The sequence below is a fragment of the Urocitellus parryii genome, unplaced genomic scaffold, assembly GCF_045843805.1.
Source record: "Urocitellus parryii isolate mUroPar1 unplaced genomic scaffold, mUroPar1.hap1 Scaffold_67, whole genome shotgun sequence".
NCBI lineage: Eukaryota > Metazoa > Chordata > Mammalia > Rodentia > Sciuridae > Urocitellus > Urocitellus parryii.
Genome location: NW_027554122.1, coordinates 408,453 through 433,971, shown reverse-complemented (window position 1 = coordinate 433,971; position 25,519 = coordinate 408,453). Strand labels below are relative to the sequence as shown.

At 38.7% G+C, this 25,519-nt stretch overlaps 1 pseudogene; it reads left to right on the top strand.

Moving 5' to 3' along the window:
• Window positions 1-23,985, top strand: part of LOC144252895 (E3 SUMO-protein ligase ZBED1-like) — a 40,790-nt pseudogene extending 16,805 nt beyond the window's left edge.
• The last annotated feature ends 1,534 nt before the right edge of the window (window positions 23,986-25,519 follow it).

The window sequence follows — 25,519 nt, the reverse complement described above, 5'->3', positions numbered from 1 at the left end:
ACGTATTTATACATTTTGCACAGCTTATCTTAATTAGCATAAACTAGATACATCAGTCGACCAATAAGGAATCTCCACACTTAATGGCTTGCTTTTGTTACTTCTCAAACCACTCCCTCTGGCATTTTGCCAGGCACCATACAGACTTGTTTACAAACTCTAACATTCCCCTGGCAAAATGCCAGGTGTTATTTTGACTTGTTTACAGACCTTAACACCACAGGACTTTGTGTCCTCTCCATGTTCCCACTAAGAACATGGTGTCTTGGTTCTCATAAGAGAGAACCATGAACCAGCCAAATAGTCTGTCTGATCAAGCTCTTGATGCACGGAGCATAGTATATGCCACATCCACAGAAGGCCATGCTCCTGACACTGTTGGTACTGAAAGCTGTCAAGCAGTCATAAAGCCTGAGCCATCTGAAATGGCAGGGGAATCCAAATTTTGATGGAGGACTGCCAAGAATTTGAAGACAGGTTATAAAAACACCATAGTAGGTAAATTTTCAAAGCTGATTTCAGGGGTTCTCCCAACTAAATCCTGAGCACTTCTTGAGTCGAGATGTTGGAGCTTCCAATAGATGAAAACCACTTGTAATTCTCTTGGTTTTTGGAATTCCTTAGTCACCCAACTCACCTCAGATCCTGTAAGACTGGGGTGACTCAAGAATTGAAAACAAAAAAAGAGTTTGCTAATGTTTCAGCTTCCTAAAGCTTAGAATTCTATTAAGTCCATCAGAATAAGAAGTCAAACAACTAGCTAGTGACCCTTTTGATGAGGGAAAACTATCACAGATACTCACAAATGGAGTAAGAATCTGAAGGTTCTATGGCAACATGGTTTCCTAATAATCTACTAGGGGATGCTGGATGGGTCCCACCTTCTCTGACTACTTATTGGAAATCTATGAACACAAAAATGACCTTTCCCTCCCACTTTTAACAAAGCAAAGTGAAGTGCTCTCTGAATTTTGCAGGCAAGTTGTAACTCAAGGGGGGCTTGATTTCTAATTGTTCATATTTTCCTGATGAATTCTCTTAAGTACCTAAATTTCCTGCCATAGAGCATTCTTTTTTTGGAAAAAGTAAAACATCTCCTGTCTGCCTTGTGTGCAAAAGGCATCACATTAGCCTCTTAGCCCTCGAGTCACACTAACAAAACACTGGACTGACTGTGGAGATACAGGATGCTTAGGCAACACAGAAGGGATGGGGTTTTTAAAGTGTGGAGGCAGGGCAAGGCTACAGGATAAGCATTGTCTGCATGAGGGGAAGAGGAGAGGAAGACAGACATGGAGTGTATGGGTGGGGAGATGGAGGAAAGCGAAAAGATCACTAAAAAGGTGAGGGATGCATATAAGTAGAATAGAGGAAAGTGGAAGAGCCCTGATACTGCACATGGGTGGCCACAGTTCTTTTGGGTGGGACTAAGGTGCTGCATTCTCTTTGAAGATCAACTGATACCTACCTTTTATGGGCATTCACCTTCCAAGGGACTGATGTGTCAACAAAGAGATGAGAACAAGTAGCACAAAGGAAGAAGAGTCTCACCACTGATCACATGAATATCTCTCCATCTCTCTCTCTTTCTCTCTCTCTCTCTCCCTCCCTCCCTCGCCCCTCTCACACACACACAACTTAGGTATCTTATTATGCAAGTGTTCTGCAAAAATCACATCCTTTAGATTGCACAGACTGGCCCCTTAGGAAGCTGAAGTAGGATTTCATCTTTCAGAAGGCTCAAGCTCAGCCCCTGTGAGTTGTTCAAGAGGACTTTGAGGCCATTTTGCAGGTTTTCAATACAACTCTTTCAACATAAGGAGCTCCCTCACTTCCCAGGGGTCAGTGCTCTCCAAGCTGCTCTTAAGAGAACTGTGTCCTAGGAGGGAAAAATCAGAATGCCAATCCATTGGATGTGAACACTGAACTCAAAACCAGGGGAAGACGGAAGATGAGGAGAGACAGACAGAGATAGAGAAGCAGAGGAGAGAGGAGGAAAGACAAGAGAGGGGGAGAGAGAGAAAGCTAGCAGAGGCACATCTGTGTATGTGTGTTTAGAAGGACAACAAAGAAAGAGGAGAGAGGAAGGGAAAGAGAAAAAAGTTGACACTTGAAAAGTCTTTACTGGTGTTGAAGCCACAGTAAATCAGAGGATAGTGAAATTCTGCACAGATTAAATGCCCATCAACAGAAATCTTGGATGTAAATGATGAATTTTATCACAAAACCTCAGAGTCATATGTTAGTGGGCAGGGTTATCAAAATGGAAGCAACAATTACATTCTTCCTATAAACAAAGTGGTTCTGAAAATGGAAGATTGAAGAAAGAAGAATGGCAACAGTTCTGTCAATGATTAAATGGGGAGCAGGGATCATGCATAGGGGGAGCTGGGGAGAGAGGGAGGGGCTGGGTGGCAGCGATAAATATAGAAGCATAATTTAAGAGACAGTAGGAAACTGTGTGTGTTAATTGGAAATGCTTTCTAGAGGCTGCAGTTTGCTCACCATGAATGTCATGATCTTGGGTTCCTTGAGGGAATGTGGACTCCACCCTGTCCCCATGGTGAAGGGAAGAAGCGAGAAACCATGTCATTCAATGGATGAAAGGACTTCCAGTTTATTGGTGGAGGAACCATTTTTTTGTTGTTGTTTTTGTTTTTCTGTTTCATTCTTTGGATTAAAGAGAGAAATGCTGTGGGATCACCACAAAGCCATCCTGTTTGCCAAGGAAAGAGACTCAGATGGGAAGGTTTGAGAACGGCCACACCCCACGTTAGAGCAACAAGATGGATTCTCCTTTCTGCTCTTGGCTGCCAAAAATTTTGGTTAATCAAGAGAGCATTTGTTCCAAAGGAAATGGAGGTATTGGGAACCGGCTCTGAGAGGAAGATCCCTCCAGTTTATCTGGGACAGTTCTTTTCCCAGAGCCTGACTCTGTGTCACATGATAGAGCAGAAGGGGCCATGCTCGCTCATCAGAAAGCTCACTCATCAACTGAGAGTTGAAGCCTGTTATACATTTGGTATAAAAATGCTTGATTTTCTTTTTTTTTTTAATAAAAATGGCAAAAGGTGAACCTTCAGGAAGTTTCTGCCAACCAGCCCTTATTCTGAATTTTTGTGATTCAGATCATTTCCTCCTTCCATCACTTCCCACACCATTGCTATAGAAGCAGGGTATTTTATGGTCTCAAAGATGACCTAGGATCCTGATGTCCAAGTTCTGGCTGTATCCCAGATGAAAATAAAGGAAGCACTGAAAAACAAAGCTTAAACTTGAATCAACACATGCTCCTGAACCATCTCAGGCCTACCAAATATCTGGCAGGTGTTAGGAGGAGACAAGAAATCTGATTTTATAATGAGCACCAAGGTTTATCTCATGTGGTCATCCCACATGGAAGCCACTGAAAACCAAACCCTCTGTGTTTTATCTGTGTAAACTAAAACTGAGAGAGGGAAGAGCTTCCAAAGCCACACTCAGCTGAGACCAGAATGTAAACATGGCACTTCTCAATCCAGAACATTTCTTGTATATCAACAATTTCCCTCAAAGCATAAATAAGATCTGAATCTTCTCTACCACCTAAGTTAGGACTGATGTGAGCTTACATCTGGGAACTCTACATTTATGATGATGAGGAGGAGCCAGCCTTGGTGAGGGTGACAACTAATTGTCACTTATGTGCTTGGTGTTTTATGAAAACTTACTTAATCTTCAAAACAATCCTATAGGGTAGGCAGTACAGTTGAATTTAAATAGGGAAGTTATTCAAGATCCACATGGCTAGAAAGATATGGAACTGGGATTTAAGTTTGGGATAGACAGAGCACAGAAGAAGCGTCCAACATCCTCAACATGCCTGTGCATTTTAGCATTTCACCTTTTGGTCACACAGGACATTCTTAGCCTATGGTGCATTACCTCTCTCCATCTTACTATTTCCCCTTCTGTCCTCCACACCTGTTGTAAGTACAATAGAGCGTGGTATAATGAACCTGGAATGAACAGGAAGATGACTGGAGATGGAGGGAAGCACTGGTGTTCAAGGAGGTAAGTGCTGAGAAGGTTTGTAGGAGTGAGCATGACAGGAGGGACCAAGCACAGAACCAACTCATGGCACACTTCTTTCCCCAATCTCATACCTAGATCTTACAAAATTGAAAACAGGACTTAGATGAAGATCAAAGTAAGCACTGGCTATGTTCCCCAGCCCCCAAATACAGGGGCTCTGGTTTTACTATGTGAGGATGTGATTTAAGGCTTCTTGTTTCAGAAAGACTATAGGAAAGCTCCTCTTTACCATCCTCTCTGCCTCCTCCCACTCCTGTCTTTTGGATTTAAGTACCCATCTTGGGAAAGACACAGCAAGTTCTGAGCTACTTACTACAAGAGAAGGCCCACCAAAGTGGTGACCTTGGACATGGTCTCATCAATAAAATGTGCTATTTCTTCTCCTTGCTTGGTGGGCTGGAGGTGTGGGAGGCTAAATAGGAGAGAGGAGAAAAGAGAAACCAGAAGTAGACCTCTGATCCTATACCCTGATGAGGAATAGAAGTCCTTTCTCCTATACAGAAGCATGAAAGGTGGGATGGTGAGTGTTGACTCTGATATGCTCCATGACTATCCCTACTAACTACCCATAGAGCAGCGAGCTCTATGTTTCTCCAGTGGAGCTGATTTGCCTTCATTCATTCATGCTCTTCTTTATTCCACTCTTGTATAAATGATGGACTAAAGAAACCCAGTCCTATAACTTAGGAATTCAATCATGCCTTTGTGACCATATGGATCAGTTAATTCAATTCTGCTTCAGGCCTCCAATCACCATGAAGAGTCAATACAAAGCATCAACCCATTGAAAAATGGCATTATCTTTGTTTTTGTCGCTTGCTCCAAAAAAGAGCCAGTACCCTTAAATGGAGAGAGAAATGAGGCAGGGAGATGATAGAAATAAGCCTCTCAGGGAAGGCTGAGGATTATGACCACCCCTTGAGGCTAGAGCCCAACCCATAGGAGGTGCTGCTGATCTCCAGGGATGCCACATCTGCCTTCCCTTCAGCATCTCCAGCAGGAAGCTCTTAGCTTATGATCCGCCTCCACAGCCCCCTGGGAAAGCTATATCATGAGCATTTGAGATCATTTCATATTTCATAAATGGGCTTAACTCAGACTCATGAGGTCACCAAGGAGGCCTACTGGATTTAATTATGCTGGAAAGGGAGCAGCCAGAAACATCTCACATGGCTCAGGAGAGACGCAGCTCAGAGAAAATCAAAGGGAGATCTGATGTGATATGAGTTACTCTATTCAGGATGAGGGGCTAAAACCACACAGGAATGCAAGGAGAAAGAAACCCACAGTTACTGAGCCAATAGCATCCAAGTATATTCTGGTCCCAACCCATTCCTAGGAAGGCTTTGGGAAGTAAGTTGAGTTCATGCTACACTGATAAGTACATGATAAGCTTTATGGCACAGGCCTGCATGCCCAGATCCTTAATTTAAAAAAAATATCTGATAAAGTTTCAACAGGGGTTAATAGACTTGGTCTCTTTCACTATTAGTTCCAACCAAGTTCTGACTCTACAGTATGAAGCTGGCAGGTTTTGCATAAAGTTGATTCAAGGACAATTTTGATGGGACAGACAAGAATCCATGGGAAAGCACATGAGAAAGTGTTGACAGAATATTAGGTGAGGAAGAATACGTTAAATCTCATATCATATATAATGTAATCATGATTTTAATTTACATGCAGTATTTATATACACATATATGGCATTTATTAAAATCATTGCAAATGCCCACTGTCTCCTGGATGTTATCAGTTTATTCCTTTGAGATTGATTCAACTGGTTGGATCACCAGAGGACTGTTTCTTTCATTATTTACTGACATGTTTCATCAGTAGTCTCAGGTTCTCAAGGATTGGAATTGTACTATAAATTTATATAATCATGTATAATATATTATATATTATGTTCTATATAATAATCATGTTGATGTTGTAGAACAAATGAACTAACAAATCCTCAGAGCAGAAACAAAGTTGGCAAAGTTAATCTTCCCTCAAGTGGTCCCAGTCTTAGGCCCCTACCATTGGATGACTTGAATGTCATGTCCATCATTCAAATTCCCATGCTACTTGCAACATTTCCTGGACAGGATTTAGCTGCTGTGATTCTTTTCCTTTTTACTAAGATGCTCTTATAGCTTTTTTGTTACCATAATAGTATTGTGTAGTTTAGAAGCACCTGTTAGCTGGCAGTCATTCTTGAATATAAGTCCAAGAAAACAAGATGACAAACTCAGGTTTTATTTCTTCCCAAATAACCCAGTGAAAAATCAGAAAATATCAAGCATATTACACATAACATGTATATTAAATAATATTATTAAATTAATGTCACCAGAAATAATATAATATTAATAGCTTTTGGATCTAAGTGGTGACTCACAGATATACATTATACTATTCTTTCCAATTTTTAAGATTAAACATATCCAAGTTTGGAACATTAAATTGAAGGCAAAAAAATACACAGACACGACCCCCACACATATAAGCACACATGCGCATACTCAGGCACACGGGTCAGTTAGGCTACTAACAATTGCATTGTGTTTGCTTATTAATTCATTTAAAATTCATGGGTTTGCACATATTTATTGAGGGGCAACTGAGTTTAGTGCGAGCAGCATGTATTTTGAAGTCAGTCAAATAGAAGGCAAAGATGAGCTTGTCCTGTGGGGCAGCTACTTGAACTCTTGGAGTTCAACATCATCCTTTCATCATTAGAGATGCTGATCATTGTATCAATATCTGTGAATTATTATTATTATTATTATTATTATTATTATTACTAAAATGTGGCAGTCATATTTTAGATCCATATTTTAAAATACTTTCATATTTTGTTTCTCAAGATCTCTTAAGTGAATAAATACCATGCATTTAAGATGGCATTTGGCCATGTAGAAAATTTGTTCTCAAACACTTTAGTAAAAACACACTATTATGAATATACATAGTTATGCATGGTTATGTATATGTGCTATAAATATTTCATACTGCATACACATTATACATGCATATGTGCATATGTTAGAGAGAAATTATGTGTTTGCATATGCAGGGAGAGAGAAAGAAAGGGTTTATAAATGATCAAGCAAATTGAGTAAGATGTTAGCTGTAGATGGTGTTCAGTAGAATCTCCATTTATATGTGCTTTATGCTATTTTTCAATTCATTTGTATAAGATTAAAATTATTTCCAAATAAAACATTTTTAAAAAAAGATGCTTGGTGGCTAGGAGGAAAAGGAAAGCATTTATGTCTATAATAGTCATCTTTTCCTCAAGGTTCTTGAATGAAATATGTACAAATAGAGCTTTGTCTGAGATTCAGGTGCTTCATTTTCAGAGACTAAACCCCCAGTCCTGTATGACTCCCTTAGGGTTGTATGCATAATACAACAAAGCCTTTGATTTAGGCTAGTCACGAGCCTGTGGCTTACAATAAACTTTTTTTTCTCTCTACAAAATGAAACTTAATGCAGTAAAGAGTCATGGTTAGGCTGGTGGATTCTGAAGATGGATTGCTTAGGTTTGAATTCTGTCACTTAAAGGAATAATGTTGCAGATAGGGATATAGCTAGGTAGACTATTTACCTAGCATACATAAGGCCCTTGCTTCAACCACTAAAACTGTGGGGGAAGATAAAGAATAAAAGTTATTATAAACATTGAGTTTGGGAACTTTTGCAATGGTAGGGATTGAACCTAGAACATCCCCAACCCTAAGCTACATCCCCAACCTAAGAAGAAGTTCTTTTAGAGTATGAGCCAGATGAAGTCATCAAGGGGAAGGAAGGAAGGAAGGAAGGAAGGAAGGAAGGAAGGAAGGAAGGACGAAAAAGATTGGAAGGAAGGAAGGAGGAAATAAATAGAAAGGAAGGAGAAAAGAGGAAGTAAGTAAGGAAGAAAGAGGTAGGAAGAAAGAAAGGAACAAAGGAAGAACAGAAGGAAAGACGGAAGGAAAGTAGAAAGGTAGATCAAATGGGACAACAGATGCTGTGTGTTAGACAGTACCATGCTTATCCTCTTGCTTACCCCAATTCTAGAAACCATAACCATGTAGCTGTTTTCTACCCCCTTGGAGAATAAGAAAATGCGTAAATACAGACCCGCCCTTGGTGAAGTCTGATATCTAACTTGGGTGAGTGAGCAATAACAACAAAATTAATTGGTTTATGCTAAAGACCTTAGTATTGATTCCAGAAAATGTTTTCTGAGAATAAGTCAAGAGCCTCACAGGTGACAGTAATTTCTCCTATCACATTATGGCAAGTCAGAAGCATAGGTAATTTCTTTGTCTTCCCATCACCATAAAATGCAGGATTTTTTTTCAAAGTTAATTGTCATTTGGTTAACTTCAATGGGACAGAGTGAGAACTCAGTAACTAATAGTGACAAATGTTTAATGAAATGCAAATGTATTATGAATTCATAAAAATGCCATTTATGATGGAACCTTTGCTTTTTCACTTTTTAATTAAAGATTATAGGGTCCCTAAGTAAATATCTCCACCCAGAGAATAAGAAAAGAGTGAAAAGACATCAATAGATAAACTCTATTCAGGTTACATCAGATACACATTTTAACCTCTCTGAATCAATGGTTATGAACCTATTTTTCAATAGCAGTGGATACTTCTATTGATAGTAAGTGCACTGCTATAGCTACAAACACAGATGAAAGAAGTTTCCTGGTTGTGTTGGGCAGGGCCTCAAATTCTCAGAGCTCCTAAGTCAACTCCAGGTACTCAAGGCTCTGCACAGTCCAGATTAATATCTTGTTATTAGCTGAAAGATTCACAATCCTTTCACCATCCAGGATTCTGTGTTATTATTTTTCTTCCAAAGCTTCTAAAACTTCCTATTATGTCATCAAAGGTGAATTACCTATACCAGATGCTTTACATATTATCTGCTTTAATCTTCCCAAATACCTTATTAGGTAAGTTCTATTTTACCTACCTAGTATAGGGAAAAATATCTATTTTATCTAAGTTCACCCAGAAATTGTGGAACTGAGTTCTGAACCCAGTTCTGGTTCCAGACACTTAAGCTACTCAGTTAAGCTACTCAGTTAACTCGCAATAATTATGTATTCATTAAAAAAATTTTTTTTGTGGGGCCAGGATTGTGTCTCAGTGGTATGGCACTTGCCTAGCATGTGTGAGGCACTAGGTTTAATCCCCGAAACCACATAAAAATAAAATAAAGGGCGGCGCGGTTGGCACACATGGAAGGCCGTCCCACGTGCTGTATGGTTGGTACAGATGGAAGGTGGCACAGAATTCAGAGGCTTTGCTTGTGGGTCACCAGTCAGAGCTCTGAACACAGCACAAGGTAACCCCAGCACCCCCCACCTCACCAAACACCCTAAGCAGGAAACAGATGGAATCCATCTTGGAAAACCTTACTCACCATCTATCAGTTGGTGTGGCTACCAGTGCAGTTCTGTGGCTGACCAGAGAGATTTTGGAACTATACAAGAGCAATATAAATATATAGGGGAAAAACATTAAAACAACAGTCACACAGAGCTGGAAAGAAACATGAGCAGTATAAAAAGACAAGGAAAGAAAGGAACATAAATGATGTAGAGCAGTTCAACATTAGATGAGGTAATATCTGCAGCAAAAGGAATGTCAGATAAAAATTTCAGGATATACATGGTTCAGATGATCTAAAGTCTCAAGAAAGACTTTAGACAGCAAATGAAGACAATGAAAGATCACTTTGACAATGGATTTATATAAACAAATCCAGGAAGCAAAAGATCAACTCTACAGGGAGATAGAGGTTATACAAAAACAAAACAAAACAAACAAAAAAACCCCCAAAAAAACCCAAAAAACAAAACACAGAAATCCTGGAAATGAAGGAAAAAATAAACCAAATTAAAAACTCAAATGAGAGTATCACCAGCAGAGTAGAACATTTAGATGATAGAACATTAGACAACAAAGTATATCATCACAAAGAGTGTAGACAGCACAGCAAGATTGATAAGAAACCATGAGCAGAATATCCAAGAAATGTGGGATAGCATAAAGAGACCAAATTTAAGAGTTAATGGGATACAGCAAGATATAGAGGTCCAAACCAAAGGATTGAGCAATCTGTTCACTGAAATAATATTAGAAAACTTCCCAGACATAAAGAATGAAACAGAAATCCAAATCCTAGAAGCCTACAGAATGCCAAATGTGCAAAATCACAAGAGATCCACACCAAGACACATTGTAATGGAGATGCCCAATATACAGAACAAGAGAGAATTTTAAAAGTCACAAGGAAAGGAAGCATATTAGATTTAGAGGTAAACCAACTAGGTCAATGGATGATCTTTCAACACAGACTCTGAAACCTAGAAGATCCTGGAACAACATATTTCAAATGCTGAAAAATAATGGGTTCCAACCAAGAATCTTGTATCCAGCAAAATTAAGCTTCAGGTTTGAAGACGAAATAAAAAACTTCCATGATAAACAAAAGTTAAAAGAATTTACAGGTAGAACACCAGCACTTCAAAACATCCTTGGCAAAATATTTCATGAAGAGGAAATGAAAAATAACAATGAGAACCAACAGTAGGAAGTAGTACAGTAAAGGAAAAACTAATCAAAGAGGAAAAACATATCATGTTAAATAACAAAAATAAACAAATATGGCTAGAAATATAAACCGTATCTCAATAGTAACCCTAAATGTTATTGGCTTAAACTCACAAATCAAAGGACATAGGTTTGTAGACTGGATTAAAAAAATCTAACAATATGCTGCCTACTGGAGACTCATTTGATTGTAAAAGATATACACAGACTGAAGGTGAAAGGTTGGGAAAAATTATACCACTCACATGGACCTCAGAAGCAAGCAAGGGTGTCATATCAAATAAAATAGACTTCAAGCCAAAGTTAATCAAAATGAATAAAGATGGATACTACATACTGCTCTAGGGAATCATACACCAACAAGACATAACAATCATTAATATGCCCCAAACAATGGTGCAGCTATGTTCATCAAAGAAAATTTTCTCAAGTTCAAGAGTCAAATAAAACACAACACAATAATCCAATATAAGCGTCTCACCACTGAACAGATCTTCCAAACAAAAGTTGAATAAAGAAACTATAGAACTCAATAAGACAATTAATAATTTATACTTAATTGACATATATAGAATATATCAACCAACATCAAGAAGATACACTTTTTTCTAAGAAGTACATGGATCCTTCTCAAAAATATACCATATATTATGTCACAGGGCAACTCTTAGCAAATACAAAGAAGCAGAGATACTATCATGCATTTTATCTGATCATAATGGATTGAAATTTGAAGTCAACAATAAAATAAGAAAGAAAAATTCTTACATCACATAGGGAATGAACAATATGCTTCTGAATAAACAATGGGTTACATAAGACATCAAGAAGAAAATTTTAAAAATTCTTAGAGGTAAATGAAAACTCAGACACAACATATTGATATCTCTGGGACACTATGAAAGCAATACTAAGAGGAAAATTTATTGCATAGAATTCATTTCTTAAAAGAAGAAAAAGCCAACAAATAAATGATCTCACACTACATCTCAAAGCCCTATAAAAAGAAGAACAAATCAGCAGCAAATGCAGTAGAAGGCAATAAATAATTAAAATCAGAGCTGAAATCAATAAAATTGAAACAAAAGAAAAAATTGAAAAAATTGACAAAACTAAAAGTTGGTTCTTTGAAAAAATAAATAAGATTGACAGACCCTTAGCCATGCTAATGAAGAGAAGAAGAGAGAGAACTCAAATTACTAACATACTGGATGAAAAAGGCAATATCACAACAGATACTACAGAAATACAGAAGACGATTAGAAATTATTTTGAAAACCTATATTCCAATAAAATAGAAGATAGTGAAGATATCGATAAATTTCTTAAGTCATATGATTTGCCCAGACTGAGTCAGGAGGATACACACAATTTAAACAGACCAATATCAAGCGAGGAAATAGAAGAAGCCATCAAAAGATTACCAACCAAGAAAAGCCCAGGACCAGATGGATATACAGCCGAGTTTTACAAGATCTTTCAAGAAGAACTAATTCCAATACTCTTCAATATATTTCAGGAAATAGAAAAAGAGGGAGTACTTCCAAATTCATTCTACGAGGCCAATATCACCCTGATTCCAAAACCAGACAAAGACACCTCAAAGAAAGAAAAATTCAGACCAATATCTCTAATGAATATAGATGCAAAAAATCATCAATAAAAATCTGGCAAATCAGATACAAAAACATATCAAAAAGATTGTGCAACATGATCAAGTGGGATTCATCCCCAGGATACAAGGTTTGTTCAACATAAGGAAATCAATAAACATAATACATCACATCAATAAACTTAAAGATGAGAACCACATGATCATCTTGATAGATGTAGAAAAAGCATTAGACAAACACAGCAACAGCATCCCTTTATGTTCAAAATACAAGAAAATGTAGGGATAACAGTAACTTACCTCAACATTGTAAAAGCTATCTATACTAAGCCTCAGGCCAGAATCATTCTAAACAGAGAAAAAATGAAGTCATTCCCTCTATAATCTGGAACAAGACAGGGTTGCCCTCTCTCACCACTTCTATTTAGCATAGTTCTTGAAACATTGGCCAGTGTAATTAGACAGATGAAAGAAATTAGCACTATTTGCTGATGATATGATTCTATACCTAGAAGACCCAAAAAAACTCTACCAAGAAACTTGTAGAATTAGTAAATGAATTCAGCAATGTGGCAGGACATAATATCAACACCCATCAATCAAAAGCATTTCTGTGTATCAGTAACAAATCCTCTGAAAAAGAAATGAGGAAAACTATTCCATTCACAATGTCCTCAAAAAAAAAAAATAAAATAAAATAAAATACTTGGGAATCAACCTAACAAAAGAGGTGAAAGACTTTTACAATGAAAACTATAGAACCATAAAGAGAGAAACAGAAGAAGACCCTAGAAGATGGAAATATCTACCTTGCTCATGGATAGGCAGAATTAATATTATTAAAATGACCATACTACCAAAAGCACTATACAGGTTCAATGCAATTTCAATCAAAATCCCAATAGCATTCTGCATAGAAATAGAAAAAGCAATCCTGAAATTTATCTGGAAAAATAAGAGACCCAGAATAGCTAAAGCAATTCTAAGCAGGAGGAGTGAAACAGTTGGTATCATTATACCAGACCTTAAACTATACTACAGAGCAATAGTAACAAAAACAGCATAGTACTGGCACCAAAACAGGCTGGTGGACCAATGCTACAGGATAGAGGACACAGAGACTAACCCACAAAACTACAACTACCTTATATTAGACAAAGGTGCTAAAAGCATTCACTGAAGAAAGGATAGCATTTTCAATAAATGGTGCTGGGAATACTGTAAATCCATATGCAACAAAATGAAATTAAATCCATATCTCTGACCATGCACAAAAGTTAACTCAAAATGGATCAAGGATCTATGGATTAAATCAGAGACTCTGTATCTAGTAGAAGAAAAAGTAGGCCCTAATTTCCAACACGTGGGGCTAGGCCTCAACTTCCTTTATAAGATGCCTATAGCACAAGAATTAAAACCAATAATTAACAAATGGGATGGATTCAAACTAAAAAGTTTTTTTTTCTCAGCAAAAGAAATAATATGTGAGGTGAATAGGGAGCCTACATCCTGCAAACAAATTTTTACCCCTAACACATCAGATAGAGCTCTAATCTCTAGGGTACATAAAGAGCTGAACAAGATAAGTACCAAAAAATAATCCAATAAATGAATGGGCCAAGGACCTGAACAGACACTTCTCAGAAGAGGATATACAATCAATCAACAAATATATGAAAAAAAGTGCTCATCATCTCTAGCAATCATAAAATGCAAATTAAAACTTCTCTAAGATACCATTTCACTCCAGTAAGAGTGCCAGCCATTATGAAGACAGACAAGAAGCGCTGGAGAGATGCAGGGGAAAAGGTACACTCATACACTGCTGGTGGGACTGCAAATTGGTGTAGCCAATTTGGAAAGCAGTATGGAGATTCCTTGGAAAACTGGGAATGGAACCACCATTTGACCCAACTATTCCTCTTCTCAGACTAAAACCTAAAAATAGCATATTACAGGAACACAGCCACATCAATGTTTATAGCAGCACAATTCAAAATTGATTAACTCTGGAGAAACCTAGATGTCCTTCAGTGGACGAATGTATTAAAAAATATGGCATTTATTCACAATGGAATATTACTCAGAAATAAAAAAGAATAAATTAATGGAATTTGCAGGGAAATGGATGGCATTAGAGAAGATTATGCTAAGTGAAGTTAGCCAATCCACAAAAATTGAATGCCAAATGTCTTCTCTGATATAAGGGGGGTGACTCAAAATGGGTTGGAAGGGAGAGCAAGAGAGAAAGATTAACTTTAGATAGGGAATAGGGGTGGGAGGGAAAAGAAGGGAGAAGGGGAATAGCATGGATGATGAAAGGAGATCCCCATCATTATACATAATACATGTATGAAGATGTGAATTTGGTGTCAACATGACTTATATATAATATATAATTAAATGATAAATTATTATATAATTGTGTATAAAGAATTGTAATGCAAGGCTGAGGATATGGCTCAAGCAGTAACATGCTCGCCTGGCATGTGCGGGGAACTGGGTTCGATGCTCAGCACCACATAAAATAAAATAAAGATGTTGTGTCCACCAAAAACTGAAAAATAAATATTAAAAGAATTCCCTCTCTCTCTCTCTCTCTCTCTCTCTCTCTCTCTCTCTCTCTCTCTCTCTCTTAAAAAAAGAATCATTATCATTATGCAAATAAATAAATAAATATATTTTTAAAAATAAAAATTTATATATAATATATATTAATAAAAAGAGATTTCAGCACCTAGCCAACCCACAAAATTTCTTCCCCAGCTTAAATGAAGTACAAAAGAAATCCCTATCTCTAGCTCTCTAGCTGGATTAATTTGCTCCTGTTAATTCTTTAGATTTTATTTCTCTTTCAACATACAATCTCTGTTTCATTTTGTGAAGTCCAGTGTGTTCCCTGTCTAAATTTTTCCATTCACTTGACAGTCAAAAGAACTGGTTTCTTCAAGGATTAAGTCAGGAAGCAGTTTTTAACTACAACAAATTGAAGCATTTGCACAAGGAAGTGTTGCTTTTATAAGGGATGGGAAACTTCAAATGTGATTACAATCAACCTTTGGCTTCCTAATCTGTTCAACAATAGGCCATAGCATTAAGGGCAATTTCAATGCGCAGCATGTGGGTCCCATTTTTTCATTCTTAGACATAGTTCTTTACTGTTCAGCACAGTTTATGCATTTTAATCAGGCTTTTTCAGTCTCCCTTAATAAATCACTACAAAGGGAATGTATCAAAACAAGAACTATTATGCAGTACCCTTACTCGTTATTTGCCGCACTAGAGTTTCACTAAGTACTGGAATTCAAAAAATAATAATAATAAAACAAAATAAAGTTATTATATCCATGTAGAGCTAAAATATGTTTTAAATTTTTTTATAGTTATAGATGGACATAATGCATTTATTTTATTTTTTTATCTTTATGTTGTGCTGAGTATTGATCTCAGACCCTCACATGGGCTAGGCAAGCATTCTACCACTGAGCTACAACCCCAGCCCCATGTTATAAGTTCATTTTTAATTCTCATGACACTTATGATCTTAATCATCCTCATTGTGCCCAGTTGGGTGTCCACCTTTCTTATCCTTCCAGATCTCTTATTGGCAGGTCATAGTCACACAAAAGGAATATGAAACCCAGACTTTGGGGATTATTCATGCTGGTTATACTCCTGTCTAAAACTCTGAAGAGTTCCCTTCATATCCCAGTGTGGATCTGTGGTTCTACAACCTCCAGTTGAACTCACAGGCTGTTATAAAACTATTTACTAGAAAGTCATTCTCTTTCCCTATAAGAAATATTAAATTATGATTAACTGTAGAAGGGGCCACATTGCCAAGTGGTAATTAAATGTTAGGCTCAGTACACCATAAGATCAATAAATCTAAAAGTAATTTCTTCAGGTTTACTTCCCCAAAGTTTGTCATTGCTGTTATTGTTGTTTGTTTGTTTGTTTTACTTTCATTTCTGTAGCTCTTAATCACAGAATGATTCACAAAACTCTTCTGAGATGTGGTCTTTGACTAGACAGCTCTTAAATGAAACACAAGGGGTAACCAAGGTGAAAGTCAAGTCCAGTAAGACTAAAAGTGAAAACAATAACATTCATATATATGGTTCCTAGGCTGTTCAAAGCATTGCTCTGTTTCTTAGATGTTAACCTCATTTAGTCCTCACAAGTCTTGAAGTTAGCTATAATTATTCTAGAAATCTTTTAGTCCCAGATTGTTTACCTAACTTATCCAGGGTCAGTAGGCTAGAATGTAATACCTTGATTCCAGCAAGGGTGAGTGGTCTCAAAGATGTTTACCTAATCAGCATATTTATATAGATTCTTTCTTATTTTGTATCTATTATTTCCTTGAGAGAATGTAGGCCATGCTATCATATCAAAGAAGGGCAAGAATCTCAACAATTTAAAATAAAATTTCATTTTTCACTTTTTTTTCCCATTGAGGGTTGATTGAGAGCTCTGCTTGAAAATGTGCCCATTCTAGGTACCAGGCAAAATATCAAAATTGCAGGTCATTGTGCCAGAGGGTAAAGACTTGTGCTCTGTGGATACGAAGGGTTATGACTACAAGTAACACCTGCTATTGTCCCAAGAAGGTCACATGATCATCCCTAACTTCAGGTGAGGTGCCCAAGGAAAGAGCAAGAAGTGGAAATACTTTGTAAAGAGTTCCATTGACTCAGTTCTATTTCAAGTATAAACCACTGGTAGAAAAAAGGGAAGATATACAGATTTACAGGCAAGCAACTTTCTGATACAATTAAGTAAAATTTAAGCAGAATTATTCTATGGGATTGCAAGGAAGCAGTTAGTGAGATAAGTTTAAATTCAACAACTGTTAAACTCAAGGCAGATCCTGCTTGCAAATAAAGTGCATTTTGGTCCTGGTCCTTTGACAGTTTTCACTAGCTGCCTGACAATTATAACCATGTTTGTGGGTGGTAACTTCATGCTTTCCTTGTGGTTCTGACCTGCCCACTGCACTTCTCTCCCAAATAATCACTAAGTGAATATTCATTGGGTAATTGACTTATTTGTTCACTTATTAATTCATCTACTTGTTTATGAAACATGCTTTGAGTAAGTACTTTGTCATTGACATTAGGCTATGATCTGGAGATACAAAGATAGAGAAAGCATGGATTATAGTCTCAAAGGGTTCACAGTCTACAGGGACAAAGCATACCTAATTTACCCTCCACCTACAACTTTTATGGCAATGGAGGACGGAGGAATGTTGGTAAGTCCTATGGTGATGACCCAAACACTAAGTATTTTCTACTTGTCACAGCTAAAACTACCTTTAAGTAGTAGTGGAATCTGTGCCTCCCTCACAATTTGTTATCCAACGTGTTTCTGAAGTTTTAGCCAATTCTTTCCATACAGAAATTCCTCAACTAGGGATATTTTTCATGTGGATTTTTTTAAGAGAGAGAGAGAGAGAGAGAGAGAGAGAGAGAGAGAGAGAGAGAGAGAATTGAGAATTTTTAATATTTATTTATTTATTTTTAGTTTTTGGCAGACACAACATCTTTGTTTGTATGTGGTGCTGAGGATTGAACCCGGGCCGCATGCATGCCAGGCCAGCATGCTACCACTTGAGCCACATCCCCAGGTCTCATATGGATTTTGCATCATTGTGTTTTATATATCATATACTCCAGAGAAGAGGCAATATAGATCTTTAGGCAGAGTAGTTCAGATAAATAAGCAAAAGTAAAAAGGTAGATTAGAAAGAAGTGGTGGATTTGGAAATCCAAATCCTTAGGAAGCCATTGTGACAGGCCTAGGTTGGAGAGACACAGGAGTCAACATTGGGTCTTTATCCTGTAGGGGACCTTGAGTCCCTGGGGCCACTGCTTTCTAGGAGGTATACTCAAACAATGTCATTTTGAGGTTGGAGTCATGAAAGTGAAAGCAGTCTGAGTAGGTGCTGATCTACTTGGTGGTCTACTCTGATCTGTTGAACAAGGGTAGAACCAATGTGCCCATATCCCCAAACACGCATTGTACCAAATAAAGAAGCCAGAAGCAAAAGAAAGGACACAGTTATCCTCTTTTCATATATAATGCTCCATTCCATATAAAAGTACAGGGATTTGATTTTTTTTTTTAAATTCACAAAGACAGAAAATGACAAGTACTCAGGACCAGTAAGTTGTGGAGAAATTTTTTTTTTTAATCTTATTTTTTTTGGTGGGGTTCTTTTTTTTGTCTTTTTGGAACTGGGGGTTGAACTCAGGGCTTTGTGAATGCAAGGCGGACACTTTGCCACTGAGCTACATCCCAGCCCAGTTGTGGAGAAATGAACAATGAGGTTCATGGATATGGATGGGGTTTATGAAAGTGTTCTGAAATTTATTTTGGTGGTTTTAGAGTATATAAAGTCCTGAAGAAATAAGAAGTAGCTAAAAGCCAATAAATAGGAATATTTCTCACTCTAATTTTGAGAATATGGCTGTGACAACTATGTTGAACAATGGAGTTTCTTGCACATTTGATTTAGATGAACTTACTGTCATCATTTTTTACAAAATTCCCTTGTTTCATGGGGACTTGAGGTTATCTTTCTGATGATTAGGAAGAGGAGGGAAAGAGTGATATGTATGGTTGACTACAAGTATAAATAAGAAAAAACTGAGCAATGTCTGTGGCTGTGCTAAAAAAAAAGGTGCCACAGACAAAAGAAATACAGCATATACTGGGGTAAGGAGTTCCTTATTCTTAGGATTTTCATAAGACTTGGAGAGAATTTTATTTGATGTCCCAAAAGAATGGAGAATCCTAGAATTGGTGAAAGACCTATCCATATATTTCATAAATATAATTTTTAAGTTTTAATTAACAAATACAAATTGTACATAAGTGTTCTTATCATAAAAGATAACAAGAATGTGGGAGCAATACACATGTCAATTAGCTCAATTTAGTCATTCCATTTACAATGTATATGTATTTCAGAAGATCATTTGTATGCTGTTTTAGTCATCTATTCACTGATGTGACCAAAAACTTGACAAAAACAATTTTAGAGGAGAAAAGTTTATTTGGGGGCTCATGGTTTCAGGAGTCTCAGTTCATAGGAGACTATCTCCATTCCTTAGCATTTAAGGTAAGGCAGAACATCATGGCAGAAGAGTAGTGGCAGAGGGAAGTATCTCACATGATCAGGAAGCAGAGAGAGACTATATTCATTAGGTACAAAATATATACCCTAAAGGCATGACCCCCAGTACCACTTCCTCTAACCACACTCTACCTGCCTTCAGTTACCACTTTGGTGATCCCATCAAGGGATTAATTTACCAGTTGAGTTAAGGCTCTCATAACCCAATCATTTCTTCTCTGAATGTTCTTGCATTCCTTCACACATGAGCTTTAGTGAGAGAATGAGACACTTAATATCTAAATCATAAAATATGATAAGAACACTTAAATTCTACTCTCTCTGAATTTTCAAATATACAGCACAATAGAATATTCATTAATTTTTTTTTTTTTACACAGGGAACAGTTTGATTGGTTTCTCCAGGTCTTTTAAAGAAGTGAACCTGTGCTACTATAAACATCAAAATACAATATAAAATTTCCATTATCAATGCATTCAAAAGTTTCTTCCAACCATCCCTTGCTTCTTTGTGTAACTAATCCCTGCTAACAAGATTGTTAGGCCTACCCACAGCTTTTTTATATTGTTGTAGGAATTTTAACCAGGAGACTAGAAATTTCTACATTGCAGACAGTTAGATGGAGGGGCTTCTCTTTGCCTTTATTCTGTACATAAACCTTACTACTGTGAAGAGAATATAGACAAGAGATTGACAATAGCAGTAAAAATAGAAAGTAGCAGAGAAAACTCAGACCCAAGATGTCAGTGACAGGAAGCAATAGAGATGGTCAATGACAATGTGAAGAAAGAGAATGCAGAGTTCTCAGGAAACCCTGAAATCTTGATGACAGGAGGCATGGTGCATGTGTGCACACACATATGTGAACACACTGTGAGTGAATACTTGTCAGGGAGAGATGTTAAAATGAAAGGTGAAGAGTCAAAATGGGAACAAAGTTCCAGCTGATTCAGAAAGTTTAATTCCTTACAAAGGTGGATGTCTATATATGCGTAATAAAATTTAAGTTTTCAAGAGTTTTGAGATGCCCATATAATTATATTTCTAAAACACAACACTGTAAGTTGAGTTGGTTTATATAATTGGATGTGTTTTCTATATTTATTGTCTTATTCATTGACTTGCTTCTTTATTCCTTATTTATTTGTTTATTCAACTGAAAGTTAAGTACCTAAGAAGTGCTCCACACTGTGTGATTGATAGACAGCAGTCATGGGCCCTACCTCTGTAAAATGTAAAGAAACCAAAAATATGTTTTCCACAATTAATAGAGTACAATCATAGTAAATCCTAAGATGGAAATATAGACAAATATAGAGTATATGTTATAAATAAGTGATTTATTTTGTGTGGTTGAAGTAGGATTCCTTATGAAACTGGTATTTAATGGAGTATCTGAAAGATAAGTAAGAACTAGGTAAGAGAAAAGGTGAGGGTGGGAGAATATTACAGACAAATGGAAACTCAGACTCAAAAGACTAAAATTCTGGATTAGAATATGGCTTTGGCTGGTGGGGTCAGAAAATACAGAAAAGATAAGCAATGTTGGTTATAATTTTGGACTCTAGAGATTTGAAGGTATGATATCATGAAGAACTTTCAAAAATGTTTATTTTAAGGTGAGCTAAAAGCTACTAAAGGAATTTAACCAAGTGAATTACATGAAGTGTTGTATTTTAAAACAGCTTCCAACAAGGAGTTAGGAATTCATTGAAGAAAGAATAATAATGTGAAATAGAGAAGATGATACAGAAGTTCAAGTGAGAGGTGATGGGTTTGGATAATGTGATGTCATCAAAGTTAGAAATAGGTGAACTGAGAACAGAGTTATTAGAAGTTATGTTGATAAATTTGATAAATTTTTGTATGTGAGGAGATTACATAAATTTTAAATATCACATCAATATTTGCGTTAGTAGATATTTGCTACTTCAGTCACATTACCCTTTATATCAGTAGTCAGCAAACTTTCTGTAGCAACTAGCTAGTAAACATTTTAGGCTTTAAGGGAAACACAATTCCCCCTCCATCAATTCAGTAAAAATGTAAGAAAAATAATTCTTATCTTATAGGCTCTAAAAACACAGACCATCAGCCAGAGTTGGTCTGTGGCCAAAGTCGGCCCAGCCCTCCTTTTACCTTGAAGTATTTATGATTCAATTAGAGTTTTTTTTGTAATACTCCATCGTATTCATATATATATATATATATATATATATATATATATATACAATATTACTTTATAATATGTTTAACTTGAGTGGTTTATGTTGAAAGTAATTAAAATATCTTTCAAGAGATCATTTTATATCACAAAATTTCCCTTTTTATTTAGAAATTGATCAAGATCATCCAACAAAATATTAAAAGTTCTAGGCTTGACATGGTGGTGCATGCCTGTAACCTCACCAGAGCCAACATGTCCCGGAGAATGAGCAGGCCCTGCCACTGAAGCGATGGAGAAAAAGTGGTGGACAGCTCGCAGGTGGACCTGAAGCTGGTGGCGCACCCTTGCGCCAAGAGCAAGATATGGAAGTATTTCAGCATCAACACCAATGTCAAAGGATGCATCTTGTAGTGGAAGAAGATCTACTGTCACATCTGCTTGTCCCAGATCGCCTATTCCAAGAACACGTCCAACCTGTCTTACCACCTGGAGAAGAATCACCCCGAGGAGTTCTGTGAATTCATCAAGAGCTACACGGAGCAGATGCTGGAGGCTTTTGTCACAGCCTTCTCCAAATTCAGTCCTGAGTCGTCCTCATCATTGCAGCAGCAGCAGCTGCTGCCACCTGCACAGAACGCACTGGCCTGAAACCTGGCCATGGCTTCTAGGGCACAAGGCAGCAGGAGCTGATGGGCACAGTTCCGTTGCTAATCTGCGAGAGGCTGTGCATCGTTTCCATTGTGGATGAGCCCATGTTCTGTGTGCTGCTCAGGACCACAGAGCCTAGTTATGAGCTGCCCAGTAGGAAGTTCTTCTGCAGCAAGGCTCTGCCAGAGCGCTACAGTTCCATGTGGGAGGCTGTGCTCAAGGAACACCTGGACACCGAGTGATGCGGCATCTCCACCGAGCTGTGGCGCAGCAACCACCAGAACCACGCCTATGTGACTCTGGCCATGCACATCCCGGGCCTTGCGTCCTCTAACTGCCTGTAGGTGGCCTCCAGGTGCCTAAAGACCTTCGAGGTGTCCAGGAGAATGCAGCTGAGATCATCACGCACGTGCTCTAGGAGATGTTCATTGAGTGGGGCATCAGCACCAAGGTCTTCAGGACCACCAAGGATTGTGGGAAGGACAACGCCAAGGCTTGCTCCCTGCTGGATATCCCCATGCAGATGCTGTGTCTGGGGGGTGGATCTTCAAAGCGGGCATCCAGCAGGCCTTCCAGCTGCCCAAGCTGGGCTTGCTGCTGGTGTGCTGTCTCAGGCTGGTGGCGAACTTCCAGCAGTCCTTGGTGGCCAAGTACATGCTCCACAAGAAGCAGAAGCAGCATGGTGCAGAGCACAGCATGCTGGTCAGCAACCAGGTGGCCTGGTGGGGCAGCAGCCTGGCCATCTGCAGCGGCTCAAGGAGCAGCAGTTCACCATGGCGGGAATCCTGGTGGAGGACAGCAACAATCACCATCTCATGTTGGAGGCCACCAAGTGAGCCACCATTGGCAGTGTGGTGGACCTGCTGCAGACTTTCAAGCAGGTGGCCAAGATGCTGTCCATATCCAAGCATCCAACCATCAGCATGGTGAAGCCGCTGCTGCTGAACATGAAGCTCAACATCAAAGAGATCAACTGCAAGGAGATGAGAATGGCCAAGGAGATCATTTCCAAAGAGCTCTCCAAGACCTCCCAGGAGACGACTGAGATAGACATATTTGTTCCTCAACGTGGCCACCTTCCTGTACCCTTACTACAAGAGATTCCCCTTCCTGTCCGCCTTAGAGAGGCAGCAATTGGAAAACCGAGTGGTGGAGGAAGCCAAAGGCCTCCTGGAAACGTCAAGGACAGCAGCTTCCCGCTGCTGCCGCCTGCGGAGGACAAGCTCTACGCAGTGTCCAAGGGGCCAGTGGCCAAGAAGCCCAGAAGCATCATCAACAGCATGCTGGCCGAGACCTTCTGCCAGATAGGTGGCGCCGAGGAACAGGAGGAGTTGCACTAGCAGCTGCTGGAGGAGCTGAGCAACTTCAAGTCGCAGAAGGTCCTCAGCCTCCAGGGGAACCCACTCAAGTGGTGGTCCGACAGCCTGGCGCTCTTCCCGGAGCTACCCAAGGTGCTCCAGAAGTACTGGTGCATGGCCGCCACCTGCATCTTCCCTATGCGCCTCTTCAGCTCCTCAGCCAGCATGATCAGCACCAAGAGGAACGGGCAGGCCTCGGTGCACGTGGACCAGCAGGTCTTTCTGTACAAGAACGCCAGGAAAACCGCCGAGACCAAGCCCGAAGAAGAAGAGTAGGGCCAGTGGGGGCTCAATCAGGAGCACATTTTCCCTCTCTGGTATGCACTCAGCTGCGGCTTCTTTGGGCTCAGGGTCTGGGGCTTCCTATAGGGACGTGTTTGCTGATGCTTTGCTGTAAATAGTGGGTTTTGTCTGGAACCCCAAAGACCAGTTAAAGCTGAAAAGGAAGGATAGAAGGCTGGGGGTTCCCAGGGGCACAGAGTCTTGGGCCTGCCCTGTCCTCTGCCATCTTCCACAAACCAAAGGCCATAACTTCATTAAAAGACTATCAATGGCTGATATTTAATTTTCCCCAAGAACTGGACATGGTGGTCCATGCCTACAATTCCAGCAGCTTGGGAGGCTGAGGCAGGAGGATCACAAGTTGGAGGCCAGCCTCTGCAACTAGCGAGGCCCTAGGAAACTTAATAAAACCTATTTCTAAAATTGAAATATAAAAATGGCTGGGGATGTGGTTCAGTGGTTAAGTATCCCTGGGCTCAATCCCCAGTACCAAAAATAAATAAATAAAAATAAAAACCAAGGTGGCATGGGGAGAGGCTGGGAGACACAGGCTTTCAGATGAAACTCTTTCCCCTTCCTTTCCCCCTCTTCCTTTCCAAGGACTGACTATAGGTGTCTCCAGAGAGGGTTCTGAAACAATCTGGAAAATTCCAATCAGGTCTGGGTGGAAGACAGATGCCTCCCAAGCAGCACATCACCTGTCCATCAAAGCCCTGGGTTTTTTTCTATTTCAGGTGAAGCAAAGGTCTCCCCTTGGGGAGTCTGGTAAAATTATTTAGCCACCATACTCTGCTTGAAAAGGGATGGGTTTTATCTCGCAGAGGGGGGGTGGAAAGTATGGGAAAATGAGTATCAGTTCCAGACACTTGGAAAAGTAAATGGAAAAGATTAAAAAAAAAAAAAACAGGGGTGTTGCTCTCTGGCTTTCAGGTTGCACCTATCACATTGCAATGTGTCTCCTACAATTCTGCCAAATTTATCTTTGCTTTCTATTTTCTTGTTGGTACACAAAATACAACAAAGTCCTTTTTTTTTGAACCACATATTGAACCTAGAGTGGTTTGAGCACTGAGCCCCATCTCCAGCCCTATATTGCATTTTATTTAGAGACAGGGTCTCTCTGAGTTGCTTCATGCCTTGCTGTTGTTGAGGCTGGCTTTGAACTCCTGAACCTCTTGCCTCAGCCTCCCAAGATACTGGCATTACAAACATTCCCTAGCAAAAAAAAAAAAAAAATCCACTTTTAAAGTCCCGTCCAATCTAGGTAGTTCATGCATATTGCAGTTCTGTGTTTTATTTGTGATGCATGAACGGAAGTGAACTATTTTTATTTTTCTTGGGGAGAATAAAAGGCTCCTATTTTTTCCCCTCTTTTTTTAAACCTACTTGAGGCCAACTTCCCAGTATGAAGACTGGAATTTGAAATTCCTGGATGGGAGAAGACGTTTGAATTCCTGTGAAGTCTTTTAAAGCTCAAGCTCATGGAGGGGCATTTAATTTGCAATATATATATATATATATATATATATATATATATATATATACACACACACACACACACATATAGATGGATATAGATAGAGAGATAGAGAGATCAATAAACTGTTCTGTGTGTGTGTGT